The 19,925-nt window shown below is 44.6% G+C and overlaps 1 protein-coding gene across 1 annotated transcript in view; it reads left to right on the forward strand.

Moving 5' to 3' along the window:
- The window catches only part of CWC27 (CWC27 spliceosome associated cyclophilin), a 998,568-nt gene that overhangs the window by 368,544 nt on the left and 610,099 nt on the right, over positions 1–19,925 (forward strand). The gene's annotated exons all lie outside the window — the stretch shown is intronic.

Genomic DNA, 19,925 nt, shown 5'->3' on the forward strand with positions numbered 1-19,925 from the left:
TTATCATGCCCCTATTGGACTTGCATTTGCTTCTAACTTTCCTCATGTGCGCCCCTTTTGAGCCCTTTCATAATTGTCCTCTCTGGCTTTTAACACTTCAGACGGCCTTCCTGGTGGCCATTACCTCTGGCCGTAGGGTGAGCGAGCTGCAGGCTTTGTCATCTAAGCCGCCCTATCTTCTCATCTATCCTGATAAAGTGGTGCATCGCACACGGGCCTCCTTTCTTCCGAAAGTGGTTATGCCCTTCCATGAAGGCTTTTTACGCACCACCTCATCCTTCTAAGGAGAGATTGAACTGTCTGGACCCAGAAAGAGCGTTGGCCTTCTACCTGGATCATACTAAAGAGTTGGGGTGGATGATTAACTCTTTGATGGGTAGGTGGGTGCGAAGAAAGGTCAGGCAGTACAGAAGAGGACCTCTAGATGGGTTGTTCTCTGCATTAAAATATGCTACGCATTGGCTAATAAGCAGTCCCCGAAGGGCTTGCACACTTATTGTACCTGGGCGACAGCTGCAACTACTGCGTTAGCACATGGAGTTTCAGTTCTGGACATCTGTCAGGCTGCTATGTGCACACACTTACTAAACACTACTGCCTTGACAGTCAGGTTTGAAGGGACAGGTACTTTGCCCATTTGGTCCTACAGGACTTGCTTGAATGGTCTTGGTTTGGAGACCCTGCTTTGGGGATGGTATTGCTTGGGTATCTATTCTAAGGTAAGGAATCTGCAACCAGAAATCCCTATCAGCTGAACAAATTACTTACCTCTGAAAAGGAATTATCTTGTAAAGACATATTCTAGTTGCAGGTTCCTTACCGACCCACCCATCCTCTTGTGAACTGATTTCTAGGGACATGGTCATCCCTTTCAGGGCCCTAGTTCTGACACACCAGAGACAGGGTCCTTCATGGCTCCATACGTCTGCCATGGAAAGTCGTGAAAAGAACTGATGTCAGTGCGCTGGGGTGGTGCCTATATAGGACCTACAACTTGATATCCGACTACCACAATGCCAACGATAATTGTGGAGTCAACCAATGCTGTAGGAGACTGTCCTGGTGTGTGGTGAGCACCTATGGTGTTATCACCTAACCAGGTCCAGGTATCCCTTATTAGGGAGGTGTAGGCAGTGTCTAGGGAGCCAGGGCTCTCAAGAGGTAGCTGTGGATGAGCAGCCAAGACTTACAAAGCTTATGCAATACCACTATAGTCACACAGCACCTACATGGAAGAACCACACAGTGTTACAAAAATAAAGGTACTTTATTATAGTAACACAAATACTAGAATACCGATTAGGCAATCCCGCAATTTGAGGTAAGTAAGCACAGTATTATATAAACATTAGCAATCAGTAAACAGCATAGAAAGCAATAAGCATTGATTAAAAACAATAGCAAATAGTGAGAGCCCTAGGGGAGGGCCACACCATATTCTAAAAAAGTGGAATGTAAAAGGCAGTCCCTCACCCAGGGAAGTGGAATCAGTAGAAAGGAGCTGGAGTAACTAGGAGCTCCAAGAGGTGAGTACCAGAGTGACCCCCAGCAACCAGGAGAGCAGAGGTACGTACCTGGTTTTCCCCAAAATCAACTGGAGGACTTTAGAAAAGGATTGTGCAAGACCCAACCAAGACTAGAACCCAAAGGTGGATCGTGACAGAAGAGGACCAGCAAAAGAAGAGAACCAAGTCCAGTTCGAGATGGAGTGTCCGGTTGTGGCAGGAGCCACTACCCATCCTTCTGTGGATGCAGGACCAGGTTGACGGTGGACGAAGAAGGTCGGCAGTGCAGCACAAGAGCTGAAGAGGAGTCCCAGAAGTGATGCAAGTTATGTCCCACATCGGCGGTTGTGATGCAGTCGGTTAGTGGTGCTGGAAAACCACCAACAAGCCTTGACAAATGCAAGAAAAGGAAGAAGAAGGTTTGCAAGGCTGATGAGGACCAGCAAGGTCCAGACGACTCGACCCAAGGAGGGGAGTCTGGGGTGACCCACAGTAGCTGGGAGACGAGGAGGCAGAAGAGGAGGCAGCTCCCACAGGCAACCCATTGGCAGCAGGCACAAGAGTCGCCATGAAGCCCACTCCACACACCTGAAGAGGAGTCCCACATCGCTGGAGCAGCAGGCGAGAGACTGTGCTTTGCAGGAAGGAGTGCTGGAGGCCGGGCTACATGGAGCCTGAAGATTCCTTGGAGGAGGAGCAACCTAGCCTTGGTAGCTGCAAGAGTTGTGGTGAACAGGGGATTTGTCCTGCAAGGAGAGGCAAGGGCTTACTGTCTCCCAAGATGGACAGCTGGTAAAGAGGACCAAAGGGACCACTCCAGACCACCACCTGTGATGAAGGATCCATGCAGATCTGAGCAGCCGGTCATCGTTTCAGTTGAAGTCTGCAGATTCAAGGGAGTGACTCCTTCACTCCAAGGGAGATTTCTTCTTAATTCTTGTGCAAGCTGAAGACTCGCCGCCCTCAGAGGATGAACAGCTGGGGCAATGTTGCAGTTGTTGGAAAGAGCTGGTGAAACAATGTTGCAGAGCAGAGTCATCGCTGAAGTTGCAGATTGTCGGTTCCTGGCGGGTCCAGTTGCAGTCCCAGTGGCCAGAGTCCTGCTGGATAATCTGATGACCCACCTAAATAGCCCAAGAAGGGGAAGTGGTCACTTAGTGGGGTGACCACCTATCAGGAGGGGACTGTGAGGTCACCTATCTGACCTAGCCACTCAGATGCTCCCAGGGATCTCTTCCCACCTTCAATTCAAGATGGCAGAATCAAATGGCACTTGGAGGAGCTCTTGGCACAACCCCTAGGGTGGTGATGGACAGGGTAATGGTCACTCCCCTTTCCTTTGTTCAGTTTCATGCCTCCGCAGGGACCGGGGGTCCATGGTCTGGTGCAAACCAGTTTATGCAAGGAGGGCACCAAATTTGCCCTTCAAAGCATACCGGTGGCTTGGGAGGCTACCCCTTTCAAGCCATGTAAACCTATTTCCAAGGGAGAGGGTCGTACCTCCCACTCCCACAGGAAATCTTTTTTTTTCGCCTTCCTCTGTCTGAGCTAGTAAAGTAGAAACCTGTCTGAGGGGTGGCAGCAGTATGGGCTGCCCTGAAAACCCCAGAAGACTGGTAAAAGCAGTGCTGAGGCTCCTCTAAGGAGCCTCCAGAATGCATGGAATCATACTGGCAACAGTATTGGGGAATGATTCTAACATCTTTGATACCAGACATGCGAAGGTTTGGAGTTACCATTATGTAGCTGTGTCCAGTACACGGGTAAAATGGCTTCCCCGCACTTACGAAGTACAGCGTAATGGAGCTGGAGCGTGTAGAGGCACCTCTGCTCATGCAGGGTTGTCCTCACATACAGGAACCTGCACCCTGCCCTCTGGGCTAGGAGGGCTTACCATAGGGGTGGCTTACTGTGAAAGGGTGTATGCACCTTTTTATGCAGGCTGCAATGGCAGGCTTGCAGACACATTTTGCATGGGCGGCATAATACATGCTGCATCCCATGGAAACCCCTTATTGCCCCAGTGCCCTCGGTACCTAAGTACCATATACTAGGTACTTATATGGGGGCACCAATTGTGGGTTGTGCAAAGTCCTAAGCAACCAAATCTAGAAGGAGAGAGCGCACTCACTGAGGTCCTGATTAGTATCCCAGTCAAAACATACTGGCAGCAGGCAAAAAGTGAGGGTAACCATGGCAAAAAGTGGGTACTTTCCTATAGACTCCATCTGATGGTGCACAGAGGTACTGCTCAAAGAAAAATATCCGGCTCCATATCCACAAATATATATATATATATATAAAATCTAGTGGCGGGTCGCAACTAGGTAGTTATAGTTCGGACCTAGTTTCTATAGAAAAAGGGTTTTTTATTTGCCTATATCTTTGACCGCATTGATAAATCTTCACAAAATTTCCCCAAAAATATTTGTCTCTAAGGTGAGCTGCTGTCTAGTAAGTTTCGGGTTGATCCATCAAGCGGGCAGAGAAAAATGGGGAGTTCAAAAACTATTTTTCCCCTCTCATTTTTTCTTGGAGATTTTAAACTGACAAGTGGTTAGAGCCGGCAGACCCTGATGCAGAGATCTGGCCCAGGACCAGGGTTCAATTCCCACCTCAGCGGGTCTTGGGCTCAATTCCCTTGGACCAGATAATTCTCGCCTCGGTGCCTCATCTAATTAATGGGTCCAACTCAGTAACTGTGGGCAATAGCTTGCTTAATCTCCACAATGGCCCTCACAGCGCTTGGATGCCTGGCTTCACCCTGGGGCTATCCAGGAGTGGGTGCCTCACACGGAAAAGCCAGGAGGGGTTCCACAGCGGTATGCGTACAGCGCCTTGAGACCCTAACGGGTGTGTAGTGCGCTATACAAGTGCAAAGTTTACAGTTTTTAAACAACGATACTGCCTGAGCCACTGGACAGAATTACACCAAATTTGACAGAAAGGTAGCTCTTGGTCCAGAAAGCGGCCTTTTTGTTATTTGGTGTAAATCTGTTCAGTTTTTTTTAAAGAGATTAAAGAAAATCAAAATTTGTATGTGAAGGGATACAAAGGCTTCGCAAACCCTCCCGATCTCGTGCTGCCAACTCTTCAGCAAGAAAGTGTTAGCAGCCATGTTGGGACTCTGCTTCAGCTAAGTCCCAGAAAAAAAGATGTTAAAAAAACAAAATGTGTCAGGGAAGGGATACTCTGACCCCTTAGCTCTGGTGTTAAGATGACCCCCCACCGCTAAAATGTATTTTTTAAATTTTTGGAGGGAGTATAAAAAATAAAAATAAAAAACACAGTCTTCTGCACTTGCTTCTGTAAAGCCCCCAGGTGGGCCAAGTCAGGGGGCATTGCCTTTTTAATGGGAGTACTGCCCGGCCCCCCCTGCTGCCCTGGGGGCCGCCACCTCTCTGGGGCAAATATACAATGGCATGCTAGTGGGGACTTGGTCCATCCGCTGCCTCTGTGACCGCCACCTCCGCAGGGCTTTAATCAAATAGAGAGCTGGGGGGCCATGCCCCCCCCCTTCTGCAGCCCCAGGGACTGCAACCACATCCCCGGGGCTTTAAGAAAAGAATGAAGGGGGTCCAATGCGGAGCCACCACCTCCCCGGGGTTAGATTACGTTAGAGGGGGACCGCTCAACCCCCCCCTCGAGGAGACATAGATGGCCCTGGGAACCGCCGCCCCCTGGGGCCAGCTCCTGCTATGTCCCGGGGTGCTTACCTCTGGGACATAGCAATTTGGTTTTGCTTGGTGAGAGCTGACAGCCTCCACCAAGCAAAAGCAAACAAAGTCCGAAAAATATGCATGCAGGGAAACAGATGAAAACATTGCTCCCACAATGCTACATACTCTGCAAATTACGGCACTCATGACATCTTTGATAACGTCATTGATAATATCAGTGTAATATCTGTAGTAAACTTTTTATAAAAAATATGTGCATGGCGGGGGCACGAGTTATAGTTACCTTAGCGCATGAGTTATAGTTACTTGAGATGACTCTAACAGGTGAATTTCTGTGGTTTTGTATGTTTAAAATGTGAGACTAACTATACCATCCCTGTAACCTTTGTTTTTTTATTGTAAATATATATTTCAAGGATGTGTATATTTGCGCACACTTATATACTTACCTGATATATTTCGTTGTAGATGCATGCATGGTGATGGCATTGCATGGTAAATACCATGTTATATAGGCTGTTTCCCCCCTCTGTCATTTATTATTGCTTTAATTGGTTATAAAATCCTACTCTTAAGTCCTTGTCAGAAATAACAGCTTCACATGCTTAGCTTTTCTTATATGAAACAGATTCTGTGCCTTATCTGAAAGCTACTGTCCTGGCTCCCATTCTCAGTTCACCTGCCACTTTGCTTGGGCTGTGTGGGGACGAATATAGGTTAACATAGATCTTTGTTGATGTTCACTGGTTACTGAATAATATAATTAAAGTTGCTGGTATTTCTCCTAACTTTAGGAAGGACTTAATTTTCACACTTCTTTTCTAGATATCTGAATGCTGATGGATCTCCTGCTCCTAGCTCACATTTTGTTTCTCAATTTCTAAAGCAAAACGAAACCCCTCTCTTAGAGCACCTTTCCATCACACATCTATCCAGTTTTGAAAGAGGCATTAATCATGCACCTGAAGTTTAAACGATGGACCCCAAAAATGAGCTGCATAATGGCAGCCAGTGTAATGAGGCCACCTTTGTAGTAAATCATATATCCCAAACCCCCCATGCACTGTTGTTTCACATTTGCTTCACCTCCACATGAATAATTTTAGCCAGCTTATAGATCTCCTTGCCGATCACCATCAGTAATACAGGAAGAAACAGAAAAAATTAAGACACGTTTATTTCTGAGGATGATATCCCTCACTAGCTTAAACTATTGATTTCTTTATACCACCTAACGTATTCTTTCATTCAATTATTTTGCCAAATTGAATTGAATCCATATTTCCCAAATTTTTCATGTGTTCATAGAGTTATATCCTTTGGGCAGAAAGGGGCTACTAGATCTCAACCACTGTGGATGAGTTTTATCCTACTATGCCTCTGCACACTTTGTCAAGTACAACCTGTTCTACAATTATAGTGAGGACTAGCAGCTAATCTGTTCAGCAAGGTAGTGTGTGGGCTACAAACTCAGGAGTTGAGATATAGACTTCAAGAGGCAGCTAGGCCTTAGTGGGTGAAATTGTCTTGAACATGGAGAGATACTGTAGGATGAAAGGCAGAATGTACTAAGCAAAGGCACTTAAAAATTATGTGCTTTGTAATTGCTATCCAGTATCAACTGAGAGGTGTGTTGTGCCGCAGAAGACCAGACATTAACTGAGCTGCTACACTCACAATCCTTTGTAATCTTGCCAGTGAGGGATCGTGAATTCTTAGCAAGAGGTAATTGCGATTGTCCACGCTGATTAAAGCACTGTAAGATAAGAGACAAGTGTGAAATGTTATCAATTTGAGAAGAAAGTGAAAAGATATGATTGAAAAAAAAAACATGGCTCTGGACTGAGTTGGCCATATGTGGGGTTTTCTCACACTGGTCCATTACCATCCACTGAACCTAGTTAAAATGTCTTCTCTAGTTACTATGCCTTTTTTCTGTGTTAATCTTAAAAATACAAAAACTCAATGTCCGAGACTGGGCTTGCGGAGCAATCGTCTCTCAGAGAGTTCTCCCTTACCTATCTGGAAGACTGTGTCTTTTATCTGGGAGACGAAGTCCTGTGATAGAACTGTTGACCTGGAAGAAACATATTGTACTACCTGATCTGCACCGCATTGACAGAAAGGCATAAAGGGGTTTCAAGGACATGTGACTCGTGGCCCATAGACTAACATTGACTTTGACCTTTCATTTGTTTCCTATGGAAAATTTATAACATTTCCTTGAACAATTCAAAACTCATTGTCCCCTTTTCTGGTGCTGTTTTATTCTTTAATAGTTTCTTTTTTTTTAGTAAATTGGTTTTGGGAATTTGCTGATTTTCTGCTTTAATGTTTTGGTGATGTTTAAACACTTTACTCAACTTTTCTTAGAGAAGCCTGTCACTTTGATCTAAAGAAGCACGAAGTAAGCACAGGATTCCTCACTGATATCTGATTCACTAAATAGGGTTTACTTAATAAGCTGTAAAGCTACCTGATTAGACCACATCTCATCAATCGAAACTCTCACTAAGTACTGGATTCCTGCCAGCTTTAATTACATCAACTCAGAAGATTTTAACTAAATTCAAGCCGTCGGTTTCCACACTGACTACATTAAAAGCTGTGGCAGTAGTACTGCTGAGAATTTTCCCAACTGAAAAAAAAACTTCATATGGGTCATCTGCTATTACCTCAGTCTCGCTACCTCTCAAATCTCCCATCCAGGCAGCTACTTTTCTGACATATTACTAGCATCATGGAGTGTGATTAAACCCGCACAGATTACTCTTCACCATTATAAATCTTCCTTAGTACAGACCTCCACTAAACCACAGTTATTTTACAAAAACGTTTACCAAACAAACCATTATTAAGAGTCTATTGTGCAAGCTTTCAGCCTGTTTATTTAGTCTCCTATGCTGCTTCAAGCTAATTTAATACACACACAAGTAGCCCATTCTGTGACAAAACTAACATTAATTCTGTGCAGTATAAGTTGTTTCCCTTTTTCTGTTTCTATGCTCTTTGAATAGCATGTTGGATTTTTGCCACTCAGTTTTAGGGCTCATAGTACAACCGATTTTTTATAAGCCAGAAAACTCCATTCGTGATGGGGAGAAAAGCTGGCTTGGAGAAAAGAACAAGAAGCAACGTTTTAGTGGTTGGTGCTGTGTGATTAATTATGTATGCTTTTGATGTGAGATTTACGGTTCTTGAATCACATCCGCCTTCCACTGCTAAAATGACAGCGGAGGTGATACTTCTCAGTATTCATTGGTGGCTTGAGTGTAAATTCTTCTCCACACAGTGCCTACAGGTTGGACAATATGGCTAAGGGCATCCAGCCAACACCATCCTTAAAGCCTTTGACATAATGTGGGTACTTTAGTACATCATATTGTGCTTCTTTGTCATAGGGGGCAGGTTGTCAGTTTTCAGGTGCCTTTTTTCACAAAGGCAATCTGTTCTAATTTGTAGTCTGTTTAATACATTTGTATGGAAGGCCCTCTTCATACCCGGGTACAGGGTGTTGGCTTTTTTTGGTATATTTGCACACCCCACAGTTTTCAATCTGAGAATGTAGTGTGGTCAGTTTTACGTATTCGTTGCGCTTTAGCTTCAGGCCTTTGTGCACTTTGCCCTGAATATATTTTATTAATTTGCTGACAGCTTAGAGCCTCTGTGCACTTTGCTCTACATGCTTTTTATTAGGCTTCGTACTGTTATTTTTCGAATAGCCAGTTCTACGGTGTTGTTTTGTTATTCATATCACACTGTTTTGCCTACTTCAGCACTGGAGTTCTCCATAACATTTACTCTGTGCTTCAGTCAAGGATACAGTCTGGTACATTGCCGATAGACGTGGTAGGAGTTTAGACTTGGCATTCCTGCGTAGGGACATTTTGTGATCACGATGACATGTTAGTTATAAAATCACTTCCTTGTCCCAGTACACGCAAGAGGGAGATTCCGACCAGGGAACCACAACTAGACGCTGACTGCCTCGTTGCAGATGCTGAACCAAGATCACAGGTCTTTGCTCAGGTATGAGGTCTGATGTCTCCACAGTGATTCTGACAGGCAAGCTAGAAGCTTAACATGCTGTGCTCTAAATAGAACAAGCAGAGGGAGAGTAGAAACTGTTAGACAATATGATAGCTTTGTTCTTATGTTTTACTCTCCTGGTGACTATTTCAATCCTACTGTGTTGTATCGTTCTGTTTATTGTGGCTCACGCCTTAATATCTAAAATACAGTTGTTTTATTAAAAATATTATATAAAACTTATACTGTCTTTGTCATTTGTATATGAGATCATATTGGAAATAAGAGAGTTGGTTTGGATCTGAGTGACCACGACTTCCCTGAGAAGTTCCAAAGATGTCATGCGCTCGGCTGCCAAATCATTCCTTCCTCATGGGAAAAATGAGGCACTGCTAGTTAGCCAGAGCAAAAGCCGGATTTAGGGTGACAGAGTTCTTTACACGTGGGTCAGACTCAGTCCCCCACACCGTTATAGATCCTGCCGCCTAGAAATCCAGTAGTCTTATTTAGAATAATGAGAGCCCACGCGACATTGCGCCGCCAACGTTTGGTCTGGCTCTAATGTTTAGGTCCGACTGACTCTCTTGGTCTCATATATATTTTGACTCCTCGGTTCCGTATACGGAGACGTCCGTGGGGCTGAGGCTTTCCGCCGCCACGGGATAGGTGCTTCCTATTGCTTAGTGGTTGGTTGTTCAAGCTTGAACTTTGAAAGGAAAACCCCGATATTGGTGTGCCTTCTCTGACCTGGAGCTATTTTTTATAAATGGCGAATCCTAATGTAGTGAATATTGCAATCAATATGCGTCAACCGCTCACAGGACATCTGTTGGCACATGGACTGACGGTCCAGGGGGGTCCAGTCACTTTTGTGGTGGACGCCCATGCAGCCTATAGAACGGAACTTTTTTATTCTTGGGTCGGATTTCCAGCAGTGGATGGGGGTACAAATACTTTTCACAAATACACTGTTGCGAATGTCCCTGGACAATACAGGGCTTACGCTTATTTAGAAATACCTCTATCTTATCAAAAACACCATAATTGGCTTGATGGCGCCCTCCCACACACAGTTGCACAAGTTAGGTTAGGTCCACTGAGTAATGATGGTCCTACCTGGCCTTTATTGGCTACATATACACCTCATCCTGCGGTTGCTCAATTGGCAGTGGTTGAAGTTCGTCGTTTATATACAGACTTAACGGCTACATATAGACGATTAGTTCAGTTTGTAATGTAGACACTAAATACAAACGCAGCGCGTGCTGCTCCAGCGCACCCACATTCAGTGGTTCCGGGTATTAATCCGGCCACTGTACACTCAGTTATGGGTAAGGTACCGGCTAAACGAGAGGAGACTCTATTTTGGCTGGCGCAAAAAATTAATACGCTGGAAGCAGTATTTCCCCATACGGGACCTCAGGATAAACATAGAATTTTGACGATGTGTTTGCCGTATGGGATGGTTCCTCCGGTGGACCTTTCTAATACCTGGGGCACGGTGTTTGCCGCGCTCTACATTACGGCACACGGTACACCGACATTAGCTAATTTACCGGACGTGCTTAAACAAATTCAAGATGAATATGGGGCTGCCCCTGCCTTAGACTTGGGCATGCAGTTGCCGGGCAATTTTGCCACAGTTTCTTCTATTATTTTGAGTAATCTCAAAGGAGAGGCAGTAGCGCTAGCGGTGCGAATGCGTCTTCGGGATGTTCCGCTGCTTAATCAGGAGCGGGAACTTCCGAGAATAATAGCGGAAACATATTCTAGTATTGGTCGAGATAGCCTAGGTGCTAGACCACAGAAACCCCAGTTACAGGGTAAAAATAATAAAGATAATGCTAAACAGCAACAACCTGAGGGTTCAAAAAAGCGCTGGGACAAGAAACAGCAGACACCTAAAAAAGATGGTGGGCAGTCTCCGCAACCGGAGACCCCACAGAATAAGTATAATCTCCGGAATAGGGATAATTTGAAGACGCCTGATAGATATCAATATACTGATACACGCCAATCTCGTTCCTTTCAGGACTCCTCGGAAAAGAGAAGTGAGAGAGGTGGGCGGTCAGAGCGGAGGACGGAGTACGTGAAACCGAGACAGGATTCACAACGCTCGGCGGAGGTTTCTATTAAACAAGAAGAGAAACCGCTGCAACAGAAACAGCAATTTAAAAAGAAGAAAGTGGCAGCAGTCTCAGTTAGACATGCCGCTCAAGAAGAGAGTTCTCTTGACGAACAAGACATGGGCGTTAGCACTGTTAGACAGAGCGGCAGAGGTCACAATAGTTCGCCGGAGTCTTCTAGAGTATCTGGAGGTGAAAGCAACTGATGACTTCATACAAGTCGAGACGGCGGATATGCGAGTCTCTGATCCTGATAGAGTATATGAAGTGACTCTGCGATTGGAAGGGGACATTGACCGTATTATAAACGCCATTTTTTGGGACCATGTGGTAAAATCATATGATGTTCTGCTGGCCGAACAGGATTGGCCACCTGACTTTGTTCGCGACTGTCCGGTTGGGGAGGAGGTTATTACACCTTCCTTCTCACCACTTGTTCCGAGTGAACTAGCGGAGTCCTATAGTAAATCATGGGCTCTAGCACAGGCTCCTGCCTTGTATAGAAATAATGTGGGGTGGGACAGACAATCACCTTATCACGTAATTCCGATAAAGGGCGAACCTTAGCCACAACCGCAGTATCCTATTAAATTTGAAGCAAGGGCATCGGTTAGGAAAATTCTTACACAATTGGAGTACCAGGGTGTAATTGAGCCCTGTGTCTCGCCTATGAATAATCCCTTATTTCCGGTTGCTAAACCGGACCATTCATATAGGATAGTGGTGGATTATAGACATTTGAATAGTCATACACGCACATATGCAATACAGAATTCACATAGCGCAGCGCTTATGAATAATATAGTGCGTAAAAAATACAAAACTACATTAGATATCTTGAATGGATTTTTCTGCCAGAATATATCGCCCGAAAGTCGGGACTATACCAGTTTCAGTGCGTTTGGCTCTCAGAATTTTTTTTGTCGTTTGCCTCAGGGGTATAAGAATAGCCCAGGACTGTTTTCGGCTCGTGTAACTGAAATGCTGCACGAGTTCGACCCTGAAGCGTTATCATATGTTGATGACATATATCTGACAGACGATGAGATTCTGCAACATCTAAGGCGTGTATCGCGCATTGTTGTGGGGTTTGCTGATATTGGCTATAAGTTTAATTTTAAGAAATCAAAGATTGCCTTCCTCAGCGTCATTTTCCTGGGATATGAGTTGTCGAGTGAGGGCAAGAGCTTAGTGCCACATTTTTTGGAGAAATGTGCTTTATTGCAGCCTCCTAATACGGTTCGGAAGCTCCAGTCATTGTTGGGGTTTCTGAATTTTGGCAGAACTTACATTCCTGATTATGCTACGCGTATAAAACCCTTATACGAATTGATTCGCCCAAATTTTTCAAGTAAATTTTGGACGATTGAGCATACAGACATACTACGAGAGTTACAGACGGATCTCTTAGCAGTTAAACACTTACACACACGGGACAATAAGACACATTTAGTCATCAGGGTGATACCTGGGGCTGTTGGGTTTACGTATGTCACCTTTAATGAGGGTGAGACAGTCCCGATTGCATACAAGTCCCACTTGTATTCTGCTGCAGAACAATGATTTGCACAGACTGAGAAAATACTCACTGCAGTACAGATGGCTGTGATTAAAGAAAGACCGCTTGCCCAGGGCCAACGCATTATTGTCGTTTCCCCGATTCCGGCCTTAGAGGCTGTTACAAAAGCGAGTGTTCCTAATTCGAAAGCTTTACACCCGCGATGGATATAATGGGCTACGTCTTTGACAGCCACTGATGTAGATTATGTATTTGACCCTAAACTGCAGACTCAAGAATTTCTTCAATATGAGATGGAATACCCTGTTCCTGCTGGTACGTTGCCTATTGACCAATATCAAGTGGTCATGTATACCGATGGCTCTGCGCAACCAGCGGTTGGGACTAAACAAAAGTATTCTGCTGCATGTGCGGTGGTGAACGGCACTATGGAGGGGGAAGTGTTCTGCCCCCGACATACTTATACTAAAACCTTGGGAGATTGCACGGCACAGCTGGCTGAGCTCAAAGCTCTATTGTTAGCGTTGGAGCACGCGGATCCGGCGATTTTAACCTTGCTCGTCTGTGACTCCTACTACTGTGTACAGTCTTTCAATGAATATTTGCACTATTGGAAGATTAATGGGTTCAGAGATTCTAAAGGCAACACCATTAAACATAAAATGTTGTGGGGTAAGGTTGCGGATCTGAAGGAAACGCTTCCTAACGTCCATGTTGTGCATACACTTGGACACCAGCGCGTTGGAATACACGTTGCTGGGAATACTTTGGCTGATGAAGCCGTGAAATCGGCAGTGGCTGTCGCCACTGTGGCCGCAGTGACTCTTTCGAGTTCCAAACCAGACACAGAAATTTCGGTTGCCATAAAGGCTACGGCTGATGGCACGCCCTTTCCTAAAGGATTTCCTTCTAAATATAGTTACTGCTTGAATGGTGCGCTGAATGCTACTGTTACAATTCCAGGCATTGGTGTACGTGAAATTCCCAATAAAATTGAGAGACCTCGATTAATTTCTGCAGCACATGAGGGGGTGGCTTCTGCACATGCTGGGGTGGCTGCCACGATTTCACTTTTACAGGCTCGTTACTGGTGGCCTGGTCTCTATAAAGGGACGAAGCAGTATGTCCTTTGTTGTGACATCTGTCAACAAATTAAAGCATTGTCGGCTAGAATCCGTAGCAGACGCCCCTTCTGATTTCAAATAAACCTTTACAGTGTGTGTACTTGGATCATTGTGGTCCGCTGACACCAGATAGTGCATACACATATATATTGGTTGCTGTAGATTCGTGCTCCAGATTTGTGTGGGTATGGCCACAACGCTCGGCTGACGCTCTAACTGTTATTAAAGATTTGCGCATCTTTGTCAATACATTTGCAGTTGCGGCTTTTCATTCGGACCTGGGCCCTGCTTTTGCCTCTAAGGCATTCAGGGACACCATGGCTTCATTGGGGGTCCAACTCCAATTCTCGTCTCCATTTCATCCCGAGGGAAATTCTGTCGTGGAGCGTTTAAATCATGATTTAAAGCAATCCTTAACGGCCAGGGTTATAGGTACGGGTCGTGGTTGGCTAGCCCACCTATATGGAGTACAGAGAGCACTTAATAACTTGCCTAGAAGGTCACTGGGGGGTCGTACTTCATAGGAGTGCCTGTTTGGAACACAAATGTATGTTCCTGATCTAGATGGTCCTGGTGTGGAGGCGGCAGATACGCCCTTTGACATAAATGATCGTGTCACTGTTTTGCAGGATTTACAACAATTCCGTGAAGATAACTCTTCTGCCAGTGCTGCCTCCTCAGGAATTAAGGATGAGCCAGTAACACCTACTGGTTGGATACCCAGGATTGGGGATCTAGTGCGTGAAAAGGTCGCAGTTAAAAAATAATTTGGTCCTTCTTATCGAGCACCTGTCCCTGTGTTGGGGGTAAGCGGCACGAGAACTATGATTTTACTGCCGCTCCGAGGGGCCAAAGGAAATCGCTTTGTTTCCATTGATAATGTCAAGTTACAACATGTGGCCGATTCTGCACAGCAGACCAAGAGGGACACCCAGTAGTTCCGGAATCCCTCTCACTACTGGGGAAGAAGTCCCGCTGCAGGTGATTTTCACCGACACTGTTTCCTCTCCGAGCTTGGGGAGGGTGGATGATGATCTTGCGATTGTTCCACCGACGACGATTAATATGGAATCTTTTGATCAATTTGCTGTACGTTCTACTGATGTTTCTGAACATGTGGTCTATAGCGTGCCAAGGCGAGAGCCTCCATCTGCTTCTTTGTTCACGGTTGCACCTTTTGCTAGAACTGCCTCTGGCTGCTTCAACAACGCTGATACTGATGTGTCCGGCTCCTCGTCCTCGATGTCTTCTGTCCACCGTCCACGTCGGATGCTGGATTGGCTTAAACGCACATATTTAGTTTTTCCTTGGAACTATTTGTGGCTGTTTTTGGCCGTGATGACTCTTTTATTATGGTTGGGATTTGTGGTTACTTTTTTTCTGATAATACATGGTCATTTTCTTCCTGATCGATCTGACATTGAGCACGTGGAGACTGTGTTAAAACCGCATTTTTCGTCTCATATGGTTCGAAGAGACTTGTCCACAGTAAACATTTCTGCTATACCAATTCCGGATGGGATTGTGTGGGATAGAGTAATGTTTGATATATATGGTCCCACTGAATTGATTCAAATACCGTATGTCCTCAAATTATCAATGAATGATATTGTTATACCTGGCATTGTTTCTAATGATTGGGATGTGAAGACAGTAGATTCCATGCTAACGGATTTCCAATATTATACTGTCTATGACGATGAAGATGCTTACCAATTTAGAGATCATCATGGTGACATGTTTTGCTACAACTATTATGGACACCACTTTATTCATAAAGCTAGTAGCCCTAAGTCCATATTTAATTATGTGCAATGGGAACATTGCTCGACTCCTCCACAAGGGAGTTCGAAAACGTATTATGATAAATTTGCATATTTTTCTGGGCATGATCAACGAAATGCTAAGTCTTACTATTTTAAAGTTGCACCGTATTCCAATAAGCAAATGTTATTGACCGATACTAAATTACTGTATTCAAATTTGTTTGTATCTAAACTTTTGGTCGAGGGGTATGAATACTGGTTTAAAACTGTTGATTTGAAAAGTGTTTGGGGTTCAAAAAATTGGCAAATTCGAGGCAGGGACACGTTATTTAGAGCATGTATTATCCCTGTGCAGATGATTTTCCTCAATGACACAGTACAACAGACTAGCTGTTTGGGCTTAGCGACAATTAGAGAGTTGACTTTGCCTAGTATACCTGTCCCTTCTAAATTGAGAGATTGGCAACATTATGTGAATGCTACCTTTAGTGAATTTACACATTGGGTCCAGAATGGTACGCTTAACATTTCATCGTTACATCCAGGCAGGTGGTTATTATGGCCTGTAGACACTAATATGTGTCATCAACGTTTTGTCACCTCTTCAGGGGGGTTCAGGACTAGTAGGGCAGACCCTCGTTACATTTCACCAGAACATGCTGATATTATAACTACATACAGTGTGGGGAAGCTTTGTCAGCAATGGTTGAAGTCATCCACGCTGGATGCAGTTAAGTCACATCTCACGTTACTGTCTAATGATACTGATTTACAGGATTTTTTGTCGGGTCCCAAAGTACCACGGAAGAAAAGGTTCTTATACGAAGTTTATAATGAGATTTGGAAGCTTTCACAACAAGAGGCTGCAGCCCGGTTGAGGCAGATTGATCAGGAAAACCTGATGCAGACTTTGTCTGTTATTGATAATGGCATGCATACCCTTTCTGACCGTGTTTACACGATTGACAGCATTGTTTCCTCTACCATTGACATTATTAAATCGGACATGTCTTCTTTATATCATGGGCAGAGTCAGACGCGGTCCATCATGCAGCTGGGTTGGACTCTTCAGACCTTGAAGGCGGGTCGCGTTCCATGGCAGCACGTTCGTGCCAGAGAGATCTTTATCTCTTTTAATTTGACTCGTTGGCAACAACTGATGGCTAAAAAGGAAGCGACATATGTTATGTTGAATATTGAGAAATTAGAGAAACTGACTTTCACGGTAGCTGAGATTCCGTCAGCTGAGTGATTGATTCATGGGGTTATTAATTTGCCTATCTCCACTTTGCAATTTACTTCGTGTTTGAAGCACATTCCGGTGGGTAGATATGAACTATTGGGAGACAGTTACATACACGAGGTGTGGGAGCTTCCCTTTCAGTACAGATGTGTTAATGGTTTGAGGGAGGTTTTTCTTAGCGGCAGCGAATGCGAAGCTTCTGTCAGCCATTCAATGGTTTGTAAACAGCTGTCCTTGCACGGGGCGTGTAACGCTTCGATTGCTAACTTAGCTTGTTATCTGAAGGGAGTTCCAGTCCCAGTTATTAAAAACACTTTCCAGGTGCTTTCTAACGGCAGTTACGTTGTTCTTAACAGCGAACGTTGCTGTGGCATGCGTGCCGGAATAGTTTACATCGTCGTTGTCAACAAGGCCGTTACGTGCTGCGGGAATGTGTTGTTTCCCCCCACTCAAATTAGGGAGGTAGCAGACATCTGGCCTCATATTGCTACTTCCAAGGTTGATTTCGACAAGTTGAGTCGGCTAAAAGCTTTATTGTTTCAAAAGCATGTGGCCCTTACATCTGCTAGCGAGACCTACGCACTTCAAGTGGCATGGTCATCGGCGGAGATACAGTCCCTTTTGAATACTAACTTTGCAAGTCACTTCGGTGAACTTGTGGGACGTATATTTAATGCATCCAGCACTGCTGGTATTGCACATTTTTTCAAAGCCGTTGGTGTTGGTTTTACTCACACCTTCTCTTCCATATTCGGTTAGATACCTTCGGCTATACATTCTATTTTCCGAAGCATTTTTGGGGGTTTCCCGATTACTTTGGCTTTATTGGCTGGAGTTTTGCTGTTGTTGCTATTTTTTTGCAATGGCTGTCCCGTCACGACAAGATCCTGTATTACTGCTCCCGTCAGCGCAGCTGTGTCGTGAACGCATGATGCAGCATTTTGGAGCAACACTCCTGGGACATTTGGAGTGTGACTGGTCTCTGTCATTTAGACCGGTTTTGGATTGTGTGCAACCCGTGTTTCGATGCCTTTGGTGCTCGTTTGAACATGCACTGGCTCTCTGTCTCTCACTGCAGCGCTCTCCAATGGTCGATACTGATCTGTTTATGTTCCCGATTAGGGCTCATTCCCAGACTTGTGCACTACGGATGCGCTTGCTTCGTGAGGCGGTTTATGAGATTCCCTTCCTGGAGGAAGATGGTATTGTCTCTTTCATAGGCTCTGCACGGGGTGCCGCCCTGAATGGTTTTGGGGCTTTGGACCACACCTGCTCCATGGTACTTTGTGGCGTGGATCTTCCGGTATTAACATATATCGAAGTGGAGGAATTCCTGCGTTCTGTTGCTTCTGTTTGACGGTTGGATTTTTTTTTTTCCTTTTTACGAAATTGACACAATATTGAATTTGGTTTTATGGTCACATGTTTCCTAAATTCATGACTTTGTTGTCTTCTCACCTTGTCGAAATATATGATTTTATATATTGTTTATTTCTGGGGCATCCTTTTATATTATTGGAACCACTTGCTACCGACAAGGGGAGGGTGTAGTGTGGTCAGTTTTACTTATTCGTTGCGCTTTAGCTTCAGGCTTTAGGCCTTTGTGCACTTTGCCCTGAATATATTTTATTCATTTGCTGACAGCTTAGAGCCTCTGTGCACTTTGCTCTTCATGCTTTTTATTAGGCTTCGTACTGTTATTTTTCGAAGAGCCAGTTCTACTGTGTTGTTTTGTTATTCATATCACACTGTTTTGCCTACTTCAGCACTGGAGTTCTCCATAACATTTACTCTGTGCTTCAGTCAAGGATACAGTCTGGTACATTGCCGATAGACGTGGTAGGAGTTTAGACTTGGCATTCCTGCGTAGGGACATTTTGTGATCACGATGACATGTTAGTTATAAAATCACTTCCTTGTCCCAGTACACGCAAGAGGGAGATTCCGACCAGGGAACCACAACTAGACGCTGACTGCTTCGTTGCAGATGCTGAACCAAGATCACAGGTCTTTGCTCAGGTATGAGATCTGATGTCTGCACAGTGATTCTGACAGGCAAGCTAGAAGCTTAACATGCTGTGCTCTAAATAGAACAAGCAGAGGGAGAGTAGAAACTGTTAGACAATATGATAGCTTTGTTCTTATGTTTTACTCTCCTGGTGACTATTTCAATCCTACTGTGTTGTATCATTCTGGTTATTGCGGCTCACGCCTTAATATCTAAAATACAATCGTTTTATTAAAAATATTATATAAAACTTATACTGTCTTTGTCATTTGTATATGAGATCATATTGGAAATAAGAGAGTTGGTTTGGATCTGAGTGACCACGACTTCCCTGAGAAGTTCCAAAGATGTCATGCGCTCGGCTGCCAAATCATTCCTTCCTCATGGGAAAAATGAGGCACTGCTAGTTAGCCGGAGCAAAAGCCGGATTTAGGGTGATAGAGTTCTTTACTCGTGGGTCAGACTCAGTCCCCCACACCGTTATAGATCCTGCCGCCTAGAAATCCAGTAGTCTCATTTAGAATAATGAGAGCCCACGCGACAAGAATGTGAGAAGAACACAGTTCACCACCACACCAACCAGAGCCAGGTTGTCCAGAGTAATAAGACACACCATAAAAAGAAAGCCCATAAACAGGCACCATGATGTGCAAAGTCTCCGTTGTCACAACAAAAGGAATTTGGAACACAAGGCAGACACAATCCGATGCAATACAAGCTTCTGGAAGAACCAGAATCCCGTGCCAGCCAACAAGTCAGTCTCAAGCCAATAAACTGGACCAGAACAGAATGCGCAGTACATGGAGAGAAGCCTCAGTGTAATGTCGGAGACTTCGTGCTTTTAAATCTTCTTTATTGTAAGTTACAAATTAACAAAGGCTTGTCAAAACGATCGTGGTAGTTGCGCGTATCTCTCGTTGCGTGT

This window comes from Pleurodeles waltl, chromosome 1_1 (genome assembly GCF_031143425.1).
Source record: "Pleurodeles waltl isolate 20211129_DDA chromosome 1_1, aPleWal1.hap1.20221129, whole genome shotgun sequence".
NCBI lineage: Eukaryota > Metazoa > Chordata > Amphibia > Caudata > Salamandridae > Pleurodeles > Pleurodeles waltl.